The sequence below is a fragment of the Hemiscyllium ocellatum genome, chromosome 6, assembly GCF_020745735.1.
Source record: "Hemiscyllium ocellatum isolate sHemOce1 chromosome 6, sHemOce1.pat.X.cur, whole genome shotgun sequence".
NCBI classification, from domain to species: Eukaryota; Metazoa; Chordata; class Chondrichthyes; order Orectolobiformes; family Hemiscylliidae; genus Hemiscyllium; species Hemiscyllium ocellatum.
The window spans coordinates 7,686,698-7,703,222 of NC_083406.1; the positions used below are offsets into that span (position 1 = coordinate 7,686,698).

Consider the following 16,525-nt stretch of genomic DNA (forward strand, 5'->3'; position numbering starts at 1 on the left):
AATGGATAGGGAATTAGAAACACAGCTGATTGGAAGTTCAGGGTCATGTTAGCAGTATGAACGTAAATGCTTCACTAAGCAATCACCCGACTCGCCTTTGGCCCCTCTGGTGTAGTTCAGAGTAAATCATGAACAAACAACACAATCTCACTGGAAGAAGAGCAAATAAATTGCTGTTTCACCTGGACGGACTGTCTGGACCCGTGGGATATGGGAAGGGTGGAGGCTTAAAGGTTTGTGTAGAGAAGGTGCTCCCACAAGAAAGGAGGGTGAAGGCAGAATTGCAGAAATATGATTCACAATATTGCTGAGTATGGGTGAATCTTCACAGGAGAATAATGGAAGCACATCAGAAACAATACAACAGAAACATGGGAACAGATTAGACCAATCAGCCTTTTGAGGCTGCCCTGCCATCAATAAGATTTGATAAATTAATCAGATTGTAGTCTCAACTCCATTTTTATGTCCACCCACCCATAATCCATCAGTCTATTATTTATCAAAAATTTAACTAATTCAGCCTTGAACAATTTAATTCACCTAGCATTCACTGCTTTTGATGGAAATGGATTCTGCAGAGCCATGGTCCTTGGGGAAAAAAAATCTCCTTAATCTCGAAGTTGGAAAAAGAGAGACCTCATTCTTAAACTAGCTCATCTTCACCATAAGAGGAAACTTTATATTCTCCCCTCCAAGTTCCCTCACAATCTTACATGTTTTAAATAAGATTGTGTCTCATTGTTATAAACTTGAATAGTGGGGGTTCAAAAAGACAAATGATAGATAACTTCCAGTGTGGAAACAGGCCCTTCAGCCCAACAAGTTCACACCAACCCTCTGAAGAGCAACCCACCCAGACTAACACTATGGGCAATTTAGCATGGCCAATTCACCTGACCTGCACATTTTTGGACTGTGGGAGAAAACCGGAGCACCCGGAAGAAACCCACGCAGACACAGGGAGGATGTGCAAACTCCACACAGACAGTTGCCTGAGGTGGGAATTGAACCAGGTCTCTGGCACTGTGAGGCAGCAGTGCTAACCACTGTGTCACCGTGCCTCCCATGTTCTTCACAAGATCAGCCCTTTATCCCAGCAACGAGCCGAATAAACTTTCTCTGAACTGCTTCTAACACAATTAAATAAGGAGATCACAAATGTGCACATTTATGTCTCACTGATGCATTAATATAATAGTAGCAATATTTCTCTACTTTTATATGCCATTCCCTAGCAAGAAAGTCAACATCCCATTCATCTTCGCATCACTTGCTGTGTCTGCACACTGACCTATTCTGATTCATGAGGGCTTGAAATATGAAAGAGTGTATGTGGGTGTGCATGCACGTGCGCGTGTGTATTGGAGTGGAGAGGGAAAAGAATGCTTTCAGAAAGATGTGGAGGTGCCGGTGTCAGACTGGGGTGGAAAAGGTTAACAATCACACAACACCAGGATGATAACCTGCTGTTTTCTAAAATATTTTCAGAAGGAGACATAGATATAGGTAGGCAGGTAGATAGAAAATTAGACAAGTGAGGGCAAAAATAAAGCCATAAGATTGAAGGGTAAGTTGCATGAGACAGGAAAAGACTGAAACAAAGTCAGTCTATGAGAAGCATGTTTGTGGATATTTGGAAGGAAGCAGAACTAGACTGAGATTTTCAGGAACTACGAGTAGGAGACCATGATTGGAAGATCTCCAGAGAAGATGACATTATTGACAGTCTATGTCCATGGGCAGCAGAAGGTGTTGTCCGAGCACTGACATTCAGTATCTGCATCACAAGAGGTCCATTCATTCAGTAGAATGAAGTCCAATGATAATACTTACATTGGACTCAAAAGAATGGAGCGTGGCAGGTTAGGCTTGGCTCAGTATAAAGATTTTTGGACAGTATGGGACTGTTTTTAAACAGAAAGACTCCAGCACCAATCTCTAATTTTCCTTGAATACATTTTTAAGCTCAAAGTGAAACTCTGTGACAACTAGTCAATTAATTCAATTTCCCAGCTCTTCCATCACAGCCCTGTAAATTTTTCCTTTAAGTACAGATGGAATTTCCTTCTGAAAATTGCTGTCAAATCCGTTTCCATCATTCTTTCAGGCAGTGCCCACCCAGCTCATCACAACTCACTGTGTAACAAAACGAAATCCACATTTCCCCTACAGTTCTTTGTTAATTGTCTTAATTCTATGCCCTCTGTTACTGACTACCCGTCATTGTGTTTTGGGTCTTTGTGAGATCTACTCTAATGCTTACAGCTTCTTACTTCAATATAATATCTTGTTCTCTCTGCAAATCCATTCAGGCTTGACTAATAGCACAAAATAATTAAACAACTATTGAACAACTGAAAATTCCACATTGCAAACGGATTGTCCTTACTTATACCATTAGAAGGGCTCATTAGATTTTGTTAATCTCAGCTAGGGTAGTAACAAAGGCATCACAATTTGCCTCAGCAAATAGCTAAGAGGGAGAATACTTACATACCTCTGATTACTGTCCTCTGTGGAATGAAAAAACAAATACATCACAGATTCCGAAGAACATTGGAAGTACGCAGGAGACCGGTCATATTATGGCAAAGACAAGGTACAAAGTAAGCTGAAAGCATGTAATATGCAAATATAGAGAAGCAACTAAAGATCATACCACGAATCCGGAAAAAAAATCTCAAGATCCTTCACAGGAGTAAATTCAGATCAACTAGGACAGACACACAGATATCCTGCTGAAGACGACCTTGGGTATCTGTGGTATGGAGTCCAGCACCTTAAAAGGAGTGCTTTATCTAGAATACAGCTGCATTTTCTGAAAATGACCTAAGTAGAACACAGTTACAGAAAAAGCAAGACAACAAACAGCTACTCATGCAAGAGGCTACAAGGTAAAACAGTCTTTAATTTAAAAAGTTTAAAATCCCACAACACCAGGTTATAATCCAACAGGTTTATTTGGAAGCACTAGCTTTCAGAGCACTGCTCCTTAATCAGGTGATCATTTAAAATTTAAAAACAAAATTGCACAAAGTGGAAGGTGTTCCCGGGGGGAAAACCAAGTGTTTCTGAAGTAGCCTTTTGGTGAGAGAATACAGAAATTATCATTTTAAAATTGCAGCCAGTTTTTCTGGACCTAGACATTGCTTTAGGGGAGAGGTCTTTTCTACATCTTCATGATGGTGGTCCAGCCTGTCTTATCTCTGCACAATGGGTACCAGGAGTTGTCTTGTTAAATCTGCTTGCTGCTTTGCACAGATGTAACTTCCTATCCTGGACTTTCTACTCTTCCTCTTGCTGCTCTTTGCTGGCACTCACTTCACTGCTTTCTTAGTGCCCTTCTTCGGAACTTGTCCTTTCTTTTCCTCAACTGTGGTGACAGTCAACTTCAGGCTATCTTTGTCATCAAAAGAAGTCACAGGCTGGTCTGTTTTGACTTACCTCAGCCTGTGTTAAGGGTTTTTCCTTGTAGCGCTCTTCCCATTTCTCAATGTGGCATTCTATGGGTCTGTCTCCCTCTCCAAACAGCCACTTAAATTTACATTTGCAACTATTTTATGGGTGGCACAGTGGTTAGCACTGCTGCCTCACAGTGCCGAGACCCGGATTCAATTCCCACCTCAGGCAACTGACTGTGTGGAATTTGCACATTCTCCACATGCCTGCGTGGGTTTCCTCCGGGTATTCTGGTTTCCTCCCACAGTCCAAAAACGTGCAGGTTAGGTGAATTGGCCATACTAAATTGCCCGTAGTTTTAGGTGTAAGGGGAATGGTTCTGGGTGGGTTGCTCTTCAGAGGGTCGGTGTTGACTTGTTGGGCTGAAGGGCCTGGTTCCACACTGTAGGGAATCTAATCTAATCTAATCTAATCATTTTTGATTGTATCAGCCCTCTTTTGAAAACAGATTTTTGAGTTTCACTTTGGGGTTCTCACCCCTGGTCAGATCACTGGACTATTCAACACACTGTCTATAGTCAACAGTGCAAATACATGGCCCAGGAAGTGTAGGACTTAAGATAAAAGGTATGCTGCAAGTAACTCTCCAACTCAAGGAATGTCAGAGAACCTACATTTGTACTCCTAAATCATAAAATTCCCACTTTGAGTATGAATGATGTCCTTAATCCCAATCTTAATTTAGAAGGATTCAAATTCATTAAATTCAACAAAAAAAAAGCAGCCCTGGAACAGTTAGTTATGGATCAGCAAACCACAGGAACATTCCATTAAGGAACAGCCAGTTGTGAAATTCCCAAAGACAGACATGCTGGCACAATGGTGAGCATTGTTGGTTCACAGTGCCTGAGACCTGTTCGATTTCAGCCTCAGCTGGCTGACTGTGTGGAGCTTGCATATTCTCCCCGTGTCTGCATATATCTCCATGGAAACCACAGGTCAATATCCAAAGAGCCAGGGTACATCTAAACAAATTTACCTGGTTCTGACATAGAGGAAACTACACACACACACACACACAAAAAAACAGGACAGCGGTTATCTACAAACAGGAGTTCAAAAGCCTTCAAGGTGGAGCAACTGCCACCATTTCTAACATTAATAATTCTAATGGGATGGGAAAAGAAGCTTGAGGAAGATGTTGTATAAGAGTGTAATGCTCTGGGAAGGTCGATACTGAGGAGTACCTCAAATATCACCAATAATGTAGTCACACACATTTACTAGAGAACAGGTTAGGATCTCAAGACAATACGGACCACCATCAAGTCCCCCTCTGTAACAGCGTCTATCATTTCAGTGTAATTTGTACTTAGTTTCTAACATGTAATTAATTAGTTTCTTGAAGACAGTCAAATGGATGACCTCTACCACCCCGGACCACCTGGCTTTTGTAGATCTCTGCTGAAAAAGAAGATGGTGACAACAAAACTAACCACATGGCAAGCAATAATGTAGCCAGCCTTAGATAACAACATGTGGATTGCTTAAAAAGAAACTGGAGAATTCAAAAGATGAACCTCCAAATTAAAGCTTCAGGATGATGTTAGGAAGCACTCTTAGAAAGGCCAGGATAAAGCTAGAGCTCTGTCTGCTTATACAAGCTGAAAGAATGGAAAACAAAAACAGACTGATGAATTTCTGAAAGCAAGAGTGTGAAGGGTGACAAGAGTTAATAATGGAAAATGAAGGTAAGACACAGATCAGCGATGATCAAATGGAATGCTACGGTCGGCAAAAGGGGTGGTTAATGTGATTCTGTGGTTATGCTCCATAATTCTTGCAATTCTTTTAACTCATTCACAGGATGTGGGCGTCACTAGCTAGGTCAGCATTTATTGCCCATCCCTAATCGCCCAGAAGGCAATTAAGAGTCAAACACATTAGTGTGGTTCTGCAGTCACATGGAGGCCAGACCAGGTAAGGATGGCAGATTTCCTTTACTGAAGGACATTAGTGGACAAGATTTATTTTTCCAAACAATTGAGAAAGGTTTTATGGTCATCATTAGACTCTTAATCCAGATTTATAATCAAATTCAAATCCAACCATCTGTCAAGGGGGATGCGAATGGGTGGATCTAGCATTTACCCAGGAGGGACACACACTCTCCAAATGAAAAATGTAACTCAGTGACTCTTTGCATGTGGTGCAATTGAACAGGATGAAATCCATTCATAAATGGCAGAGGTATATACAGACAGAGAAGTAGCTGCCTTTCTGTGCAGTATGTTGGTTCATTGACATTGAGATTCTAGTAGGACAATAATGTGGAATGTTGTGTTGATGAAACATCAGAGTAATCACATCTACTTGACTATGCCACTGGGCTACATCCACCATCTAGAGATACTTTAAGTAAAAAAGCAAAAATCCAAAACACAACAAAACAAAAATCAAGTTCTGCGAGAGCAATCCTTCCCAAGTCAGAAACATTCAACAATGATTCGAGTGCCAAGATTAACTTTTGGTCCCAGTTAGTGATTAAAGCAAACATTAAATTATTCAGGCAATGTTTTACTGCCACACCCTTTATATTCAAGTCCAACCTCTCTCACAATTATTTGAAATAGAAAGATTCGCTGCCCACATTTCCACATAGAACCAGTAGCACACAGTATTGAAAACCTTGATTTCTGCAACAGTACTTAATTCCCAAATACATTCATAGGTTGCACAAATGAATGCCCAATGATGTCAGTTACCTGAGAGGTTATTCCTTCTTGTCATGTTTTAGTATCATTTCTCTTTTCACTTTGTACTGCCTCCCATAACTGCATATGATTTTGATAAGCAACAACAAATCTGAAACTCGATACCATATACTTTTCTCTGACAACTGATAATCACAGACTAACATGGCACAGCGATGTTCTATTAGAGATCAAGGTGTGTTAAACTCACCCAGTTCATATTGCCATTTGCACAATAGGTATAGAGCAGCCCCCTCAATATTTCCACCTCTGAATCAGCTAATTTAATGCAATGTTACTTACATTATCCTCTACATATATCAACTTGTAAAAATCCAAACGAAAATGTGAATTTTCTTGCTGTGAAATATGGCCACTGGAGATTAGGGAAGTACTGATTCTGAGTCACAATCTGTACCAAAGTGTTTCTGGGAGTGTCACACCCATGTTGTTGCAGGCCAATGATTGCACCCAATTGCACACATGCAAATTTTGTAGGTAAGCAATTGGTTTCATGAAACTGCAAATAGGTAAGAAAACAGCAGGGAGCATATCCACAAAGCAAAGAGTAAAAGGCTGGAGCAAGCCAGACAATTCCAGTTACTGACAGCCTGCTGCTCCAGATGTTCCTGTCTGGACATGCAGAAGGTCTGAAAGCTGCCTGATCAGGACATTTTTCAACACTGTGAAAAAAGCAAAGGAGCATGGAACGGACTGGACTTTGAGGTCTCAATGCCTTCTTGAGTTATGAAGTAATAAGTGCCCCTAAACATTTTTCACTTTCAGTTTCCTTTGGTCACAATAACTGTCATGTGAAAGCCTTTTTTTGAGTAAATGTGGTAAATCATAAATTAGAAAAAAAAGACATGGTTTCGTGTTATTAAAATATATAATTATGATTAGGTAGCACCTTTCATAATTTTAGAACCACCCAAACTGCTTCACAGCTGATAAATAGCTTTTGAAGAGTTTTGTGTTGCAATTTCAGAAACATGACAAACAGTAAGATCCCACAAATGCCAACTGAATAATGTCTGGGCACTTTTCAGTGTCTAAGGTGCATCTTGATTCCAAACTCCTGTTGACTTCAAGATGAAGGTGTTGTGTTGAGCCACTGTTGACATTGATTTATAGATAAATGATTAGAAAGTGTAATTTTAGAATTGATATTTATAATCAGTTTGGCTCAGCGACAGACATCACAAAGTCTGTGTTATATAAGGACACAGCTCCGTGATCTGTGGGGAACTAGACCTTGGATCATTGCCATGTGATTAGATCTGGGCCAGTGGAGCAGAAACCTGAACTCACTGGATTAGAATAATGTTTTTGTGCTCTAGGCTGTAATATTTGAGAAAACTGTCTTCCATCATGGAGTAATCAATAACGTCCTGAACGCCTTCAGAATCTGACTGGCGACAGAGAGCTAAAGCACTGATGCAGTAAAAGCAGAAACCTGGGTGAAAACAAAACACGGGCCTGAGGGAAAAACAGAGTTCATGCTGAATTTTCATCTGGGAGGTGGGAATCCAGAGTTGGGGAATCTCCACTCTGGCAGTGCTGGGCAAGAATGGTGACATGGATAAGTCCAAACTCTCGCAAAATATTCTAAAAAGGTAGCCTAGATCCTAACTTATTCTTATTTTGAAGGCAAATGTAAAATGCCATGTTCCAGATGCAGCGCAACTGGTCAAACTACTCGACGTTAAGCAAAACACAATTTATATTAACACTGTCATTAAAAATACAACCAAAGAAAGAGGAATTTAGAATAACCTAACTGTTGGAAAACTTAACAGATTATTAGATACATTAACTATTTCTATTTAACTGTCCCATTTTAGTAACATCTCAAAAACTCACCCCCTGGCAAAAAGGGAATTTCAGACACAGATTCTCACATGCGGTTCTCCAATCCAGGAGGAAAACAATCAAGAGAAAATTCAGAGAGAGTAGCAGCCTGGCGACATTCACTGAAGCTTCCAACTCTGAAGCTCCTGAAAAAAAGCCAAAACCCAGAAATTGGGACTGGTGGGAGCTAGCCACACCCACTAATAAACAAAAACCCAAGACAACCCAAGCTGTTTACTCAAGTGGTCTTCTGTAGCCAGCTCGGTACCTCTGCCTTACAACCTCTCTTCAAACTAAAACCAGGACAAAATACACCTCTTAAAATGATAACATCATCACAATAGAGTGCAATGGAATTGGTTCCTCCCATGCCAAAACAGAGATAAAAATTATAGCATAAACAAAGGTGGATCAAACCATCTTTGGGAATCATGGCAGATAAAATGTCCACTTCTGCTACCATCTTTGTGTCTCAAGAAATGCAAGGTTTCCAGTGAAGGAAATACGACTCTGTACAATGTAGAAACAGGCCATTCAGCCCATTGAGTCTACACTGCCCTTCTAAAGAGCATCCCACATAGATCCCTATAACCCTGTATTTCCCATGGCTAATCCATCTAATTTACGTATCCATGGACACTATGCACAACTTAGCATGGCCAACACACCTAACCTGCACATCTTTGGACCAGGGAGAAAACTGGAGCACCTGGGGAAAACGCATGCAGACACGAGCAGTACACGTAAACTCCATACAGAGAGTTGGCCGAGGTTGGGACCGAACCTGGGTCCATGGTGCTGTGAGGTTGGAAGTGTTGGCTGAACATCCAACCTGAAGTGGTTAGTGAAATAACTCCACGAAGCCCTATATCTCATGGGCTTTATTCACACATGCATTATAAATGACACTCATCCAGCTCCCTCAGAGCCAGCTTTTGGGGGGGTGGAACCAGGATGTCTGACACACCTACCTATCTAAATCTGTCAGCCAGGGCTCCCTGATTGGACCATATTCTTTGAGGTCCACTTGGCTGACTGTGTTAAAATCAGTATAGTTAGTCTATCATTTTTGTCATCAGTTTAATGTTGCTGTGTAAGTCGGCACAGTGTGACCTCACACTCCATTGCATGTCACTTGACTATATGTTCTGATGCCTGAGGAAACACAATTCTGAGTGACTGAACTTGCTTCTGCACTCCCTTGCAAGGAGCTGAACACTCCCATCTGAACTTGTAGCAGTTCACAGCACCTCCAAATGTGCACGATAATTCAGGCAGCTGCCCACTTTATGCCCTCAACTGAACTGCCCTTCCCACCCGCCCTCACCCTACAGAGGAGGCCAGTCACTGAGCACTTCCATCACCAGCACCAATTCATCCCAGGCTATGTGTGTCCCTTTAAGGAGTTCTGGCCCCTGAGAACATTAAGATACAATATTGAAATATGCCACATTACACAGTAGCTCAAAACAGTGACTCAGTGGTTAGCATCTCTGCCTCACAGTGCCAGGGACCCAGGTTCGATTTCAGCCTCGGGTGACTGTCTGTGTGGAGATTGCACATTCTCCTCACCTCTACATGGATTTTCTCCCTCAGTCCAAAGGTGTGCAGGTTAGGTGATTTGGCCAAGCTAAATTGCCTATAGTGTTCAGGGATGTGTAGGTTATGTGGATTAGTCAGGGAGTAAATGTAGAGGAATGGGTTTGCGTGGGATATTCTTCGGTGGGTTGGTGTGGACTTGTTAGGCTGAAAGGCCTGTTTCCACACTGTAGGAAGTTTAGTTAAGCTGAGGCCACTATGCCTGGAAGTAGTGAACACTTGTAACTGGGTGGTATGTTACTACCCTCTCTCCCTATCATATAAGGATGTCCAACAAATGGTGCAACATTAGAGATTCATTGAGTAACTTTGAATGTCTCCAGGGCAATCTCTTAAGATCTTCTCTGGTGTCCTTGTAAGATGTGTCTATCTTTAGGAGCTAAGGAATCACTCATTTATCAGGAGGAGGAGTGCAAAAACTACATGGAGGTCAGAGACTGTGGGTGATAGTCATGAAGGCACATTGCATGTGCTTTCTTAGGTACAGGGATGATGGTGGTCATCTTGAAGCAGGTGAAGACTTTGGATTGTAGGAGTTTATAAAATTCCTTAGGGTGGGGGATTTCAAGACTGGGGGCACATTTTTAAGGTGAGAGGAGAGATGTGGGCAAATCTTTTACACAGAGGGCTGTTCGCGTATAAAATGAACTTCCTGAGAAAGCGGATGATATGGGTACAATTACAGCATTTAAAAGACATTTGGATTAATACATGCATAGGAAAGAGATATGGGCCAGGAGCAGGCAGGTGGAACTAGTTTAGTTTGGGATTATGTTCGGCCTGGACTGATTGGACTGAAGGATCAGTTTCTGTACTGTATAACGCTATGACTGATGACTTTCTGTGGGAGAGAAAACAAAATCTCCTTTTGTCTATCTTAAATGGATGACCACTGAATTTTAGACAATGGTGCCTGGTTCTAGAAGAATGGACCTCCTTCCCACATCCACTCTGCTATTGCCCCCCAGAACCTTATATGTTTCAATCAGGTCACTCTTGACTCTTCTAAACTCCAAAGGTCTGAGCCATTTCGGGGACACAGTGTTTCAGGTTTAATTAGAACTGGAAAAGGTGAGAGATTTTACAGATTTTAGTCAAGGTTAGAGAGAGGGAAACGTGACAGAGAAAAAATGAACTTGGAATGGATAGATTAGGGAGGACAAAATACAAATATTGCTCCTAATGGAGAACAAAACTGGATGAAATATTTACCTCAGGAATTCATAGATTTTATCTCAGAGGATACAAAGATGTAAAACGTGTGCAGTCCTGGTGATGATGTGGATAAGTGGCTGAACTTACTGATGGCAAACACAGTGCCAAAGTTGTGACAATTCGTTTGAATCTCAAATGGTGGCAAGAGAGAGTACTAGGTTTAGTAACTAGAAATTGGAGTTCTGGAAGGGGTCTAAAGAAAATGGCTTTGCTCTTCTGAGCAGTTAGTTGAAGGAAATTGTTGCTCAATTGTTTTTGAATCAATAGTCTACCCTGGCTCTTGGTCATGCAGGCTAGACGACACTTGGTCTACTCTTGGTTTGAGCCCCGATTTAAAAGTCTGAAGAATTTAATAAATTCTTGTCAATTTCTTCATCAATCCTCAGGCTAGTCAGAACTGGTTGGGTACAGGATAAACTCACCTGATTCCTTGTTTGACTTCTGAGCAAGTCTGAAATGGACTGGAACCTGTCGTCATGGTGACACCAGTTCATCTGGTGTATGCGGTGTGGTTGAGGTTCTTTGTGTGGTCCAAGGGGTCAGGAAGTGGGTAAGGCTTTTTTTTATCACTTTGCTTATGTCTTGGGACTCCAGTCATGATTAGTTGCTTCAGTTATTTGCTGTGGGCATTTTCGTGAATGTACTCTGCTGTAGAATCAGCTTTTCACACACCCAACTTTGTTCAGGCTCAGGTAGGACCCTTGGGGTAAACACTGATAATCTGCTATTGCCAAGAATTAAGAGTACATCCAAGTCTTGGATGATTTTGACAGATGAGGACTGAAACCTATTCTAATGCAAACTAATGATGATTTACTAACTATTTACTTAATGATAGCAATATGGTTTTGCGAGACTCCATCAGAAACATCTTCACTCAGTTCCATGTGATGTAACACAATCTGACACCACGAACAAGGCACTCTTGATATTAACGTAACAGTTATTACAAATCACAAGCAGGTGATTGCTGAATTGGTCCATCTCCTTCAAAAGACCCAACTGTCTCACAGCACAATGGGGATGCTGCCACCAGTGAATGTCAAGGCGACTGTCACTCTCAGCTTTGATTATGGTTCAAGCCTTCGGACTAGCAGAAGTTAACATTGCTGACAAATCCCCAACCTGCTGTGGACACCATTGCATCAGGGAGGTGATGCCCGGGCCTGCGTGTGAGGAGAGGAGAGCTCTAACCTGATACTAGCTATTATTCATTTCAGATGTATTTACTAAGTTAACATAGATTCTATAGCATTTGAACTAATGTCTCTGATCATTATTCCAATTAGGCAATTCCTTGGCATCTGGAACCTTCTGAGAGAATCCATAAAATGCCCAGTCCAAAGATATGGATTGACCATGCTAAATTGCCCATAGCGTGCAAGTTAAGTGGATCGGTCATGAGAAGTGCAGAGTTATTGAGAGCGCTCTTTAGAGGGTTGGTGTGAACTTGATGGGCCGAATGATCTGCTTTCATATTCAAGGGGGTCTATGATTTTATGAAATGTAGATAATTCAATCAGTTCTGCTGCAGAAATAGTTGCCCAAGAAAATTCGGATGATAAAACAAAATTTTGTCTAACTCCGCATCTCCCCTGCCCTTCAACTACACCTCTCCCTCATCTACACCATGCCCCCATCTACACCTCCTCCCCTAACTACATTCACCCCCAATGATGTCCCCCCAACTACGTCTGTTCCCCAACTACACTTCCCCCAAACCCTTACATGCCCCGGACCCTGAAAACTATTCCATGCTCCCCTCCACCATCTCCTCACCTCCCCCCACTCCCCCAGTCTACAGCAGGCACCACCTCCCGCATACAACTCAACATGATTCCAAAGCGAATGGGATCTGATACCTATCCCTTGCTACTGCCCCAACATTTCCCCAATGCCCACCAGCTTTAACCTGCCATCAGTGGTCCTGATGCCATCAGTACCCATTAACAGGACACACTAACTCCTCCTCCCCACTCTGTCTGGCACCTGGCAGACGAAGCATGCTATTTATTACTCTTTACCTTGTATTATCCCACCTGGCATCCTAATTCCTGAAGCAACTGCCATGCTTACCTCATGACTACCTTCAACATGTATCCTTCAGCAGCTGTCAAAATGTCTGGATGTGTTGCTGAACGTTTAAATCTCAGAACACAGCAAACTGGCTGCTGCCAGAGGGGTTGTGGTTTGACTTCCCCTGACTATCCTGTACCATCGTGTTGGTTTCAGCTCTGCTCCCTATTTCAAAAGCATTCAGCATCAGAATTCCTGGCTCAAAAGGCAGAACTCAGCTACAGAAAGGAAAGGAAAGTGAATGAAAAGAAAAAAAAGGACTAACAGGGAAATGCAAGGAAGACATTGAAATAAAATAAATTTAAAAAGTTTAAAACTTTGAGGAACAATTTATTATTGTTGTTAATTTGATTTGATTTGTTGTTGTCACATGTCCCAAGGTACAGTGAAAAGTGTTGTTTCGTTGAATCTATTTGTAAATGTATTCAAGCTTTTATATCTTTTACCTGATGGAAAAGGGTGGAAGTGAGTATAACCAGGGTGGGAGGGGAATTTGATTATGTTAGTTGCTTTCCCAAGGTAGTTGGACGTATAAATGAAGTTAATGGATGGAAGGCTGGTTTGCATGATGGACTGAGCTGTGTTCATGACTCTCTGTAGTTTCTTGTGGTTTTGGGAAGATCAGTTGAGATAACATGCTGTGATGCATCCAGGTAGGATGCTTTCTATGGTGAATTTGTAAAACCTGGTGCAAGTCTTTGAGGACATGCCAAATTTCCTTAGCCTTCTGAGGAAGTAGAGGTGTGCTTTCTTGACCATTGTTTTGACGTGGATGGACCAGGAGAGATTGTTGGTGATCATCTGTCCCAAGAAATTGATGCTGTCAACCACTTCCACCCCGGCACCACAGGGATGTACTATTCACTTTATTCGTGAAGTTGATGATCAGCTTCTTCGTTTTGCTGCTGTTAATGGAGAGACTATTGTCTTCACACCACACCACGAAGCAGTTAATCTCTTACCTGTACTCTATTTCATCATTGTTTGTGATCCGACTTAGAACAATGGTGTCATCAGCAAACTTGTAAATGGAGTTGGAACAGAATTCGGCCACACAGTCATGAGTGTGTAAGGAGTATAGTGGGGGCTGAGTACACAGCCTTGCTGGACACCAGCATTAATGATTATTGTGGAGGAGGTGTTGTCGCCTACTTTGACTGATTGCAGCATGTGGATCAGGAAGTTGAGAATCCAGTTACCGAATGGGAAGCAGAATTGGAATTTAGAGATGAGTTTGTTTGGAAAGATGGTGTTGAAGGCTGAGCTGTACTCAATAGGTACGAACCTGACATAGGTATCCTTGTCGTCTAGATGATCTAGGGACGAATGTAGTGCCAGGAAGATGGCATCTACTGGTGGGTGAATTGCAAAGGAAGATGGCAGGCTGTGGGGCTGGAGCTGATGTGAGCCATTATTAACCTCTCGAAGCACTTCATAATTATGGGGTTCAGCGCCATCAGGCAGTAGTCATTGAGGCATGCTGCATGATTTTTCTTTGGCACTGGGATGATAATGGTCTTCTTGAAGCAGGTGGGGACTTCAGATCAAAATGAGGAGAAATTAATGATGTCAGTGAATACTCCCACCCGCTGCTCCACACAGAGTCTGAATGCTTTCCCATTTGGGCCAGTCACTTTCTGTTGGTGCACTCTCAAGAAGGACGATCTGATGTGTGCCATGGTAACCATGTGCACAGGCACATTCAAGGCTGTTGGGATAGGTGACATGGTATCACTGACCTCCTGTTCAAAGTGACTGTAGAATATTTTCAGCTTGTTGGGGAAGGATGTACTTTTGCCTGTGATTCTGTTTTGTAGCCCATTGTGTGATGTCACTGTGCCACAAACAATGGGCATCCGTGTGGTTAGTATGGGACTCTAACTTAGCTTGGTATTGCCTCTTGACATCTTGAATGGCTTTGTGAAGGTTGTACTTGGATTTCCTGTAGAGGTCAGTGTTACCTGACTCGAACACCTCAGACCAGGACTTCAGTAGGAAGTGGATCTCCCAGTTCATCCATGGTTTCCAGTTGGGGAATATTCGGATTAAATTATTTGACCTGCAGTCTTTTACATACTTAATAATGAAATCTGTAACAGTATTGGAATACTCATTTAGGTTGGTCGCTGATTTCTTGAATATGGACCAGTCCATTGACGCTAAGCAGTGCCATAGAATCCCTTCATTGCCTCAGACCAACACTGAAATTCTTTCTGAACTGGGTCCTCATGCTTCAATCTCTGCTCGTAAACCAGGAGGAGGAACACACGGATCTGATTTTTCAAAATTATGAGATTACATAGTTTAATTGTTCTCCTATTTAATTCCAAAGTGGACTGTCACATCCACAGCATAGATCCCATCATTAACCAGGTGGCGAAAAATAATTTGTACTCATAGTGTAAAATCTCATAACTTGTGAGATGTCATTTTAAAAATATTTTGTGATGTTAACAGTGGCCTGGGGGCAAAGCGTTCAGTGATTTGTGGTGAACCTGAATTCGTAGCTTCTTTTTCCTTAGCTAGGAACTGCTTGTAATATTGTGCACGTTACAATGTGACTCACAGCATTCTCTGAAATTTCTGTGAGATAATACTGCATGATAATGTTGCCTTTACCAGTTATGTACACTTTATTTTCTCAAGTAATCCCCTCCTTTTAACATGTTTATGAATTAATAATAGCCAAGGACTTTTCTCCCGGGTAGGGGAGTCCTAAAGTAGAGGGCATAAGTTTAAGGTGGGGGGGGGAAGATTTAAAAGGGACTTAAAGGGCAAAATTTTCACTCAGAGGGTATGCACGTACGGAACGAGCTACCGGGGATGTGGTGGAGGCCACGCAATTACAATATTTAGAAGACATCTGCATGGGAACATGAATGGGAAGGGTTTAGAGCAATTTGGCTGACTGCTGGCAAATGGGACTAGATTAATTTGGGACATCTGGTTGGCATGGATGAGTTGGACTGAAGGGTCTGTTTCCATGCTGAACATCTCCATGACTCTATGACTCTAAAACATATTAAGGAATTGGCGGACTGTTTAAAGGATTTATTTTGGACATAAAAATGTAAATGGTTATGATTGCAAGAGATATATTTAAATTATGATACACAGGAACAAAAAAGGCGGTAGTTCATCTGAAATCACTCTCGGAGGACAGTTTTGATTTGGCTTGATTTTTCTGAAATGCAGAAAATGACATCTTAGTGGTTGTCAGTTAATCAACTAAATCTCAACATTCCAAAATCATTTGGTTTTCTGAAAAAATAGGTATGCACTCCATAACATACTACAGATATTTTAAGAAAAAAAAAATGGAGAAACAAAATTGAGTAGAAAAGGAAGGAAAAGTGAGAGGCAGAGACAGACAGTGTTATTAACACAGAATTATTCATTTCTCAAATATCTGAAAATGCTTCACATTTCAAATTATTTTGAAATCTCATCTTAAACACATTTGACAAAATGTGTACAACAAGCTTCTATGGGAAGTATTGAGTTTTCATGTTTGGTTAAATTGGTTTGTTGCTAATGGATAAATGTCAGTTATAACATTTAAAGAACTCACTTCCATGCCAATAGCATCACCTAAAGAGTCAGAAAAGGCCTTCGTTTAGTCTCTCATC

General features: G+C 41.5%; 1 protein-coding gene across 1 annotated transcript in view; it reads right to left on the reverse strand.

The window, feature by feature from the left end:
- Positions 1-6,542, reverse strand: part of LOC132816355 (ETS-related transcription factor Elf-1-like) — a 141,177-nt gene extending 134,635 nt beyond the window's left edge. The window contains exon 1 of the mRNA XM_060825812.1: positions 6,459-6,542. The gene's annotated coding sequence lies outside the window, so the exon portion shown is untranslated. The remainder of the gene's footprint in view (positions 1-6,458) is intronic.
- Between the last annotated feature and the right edge of the window lie 9,983 nt (positions 6,543-16,525).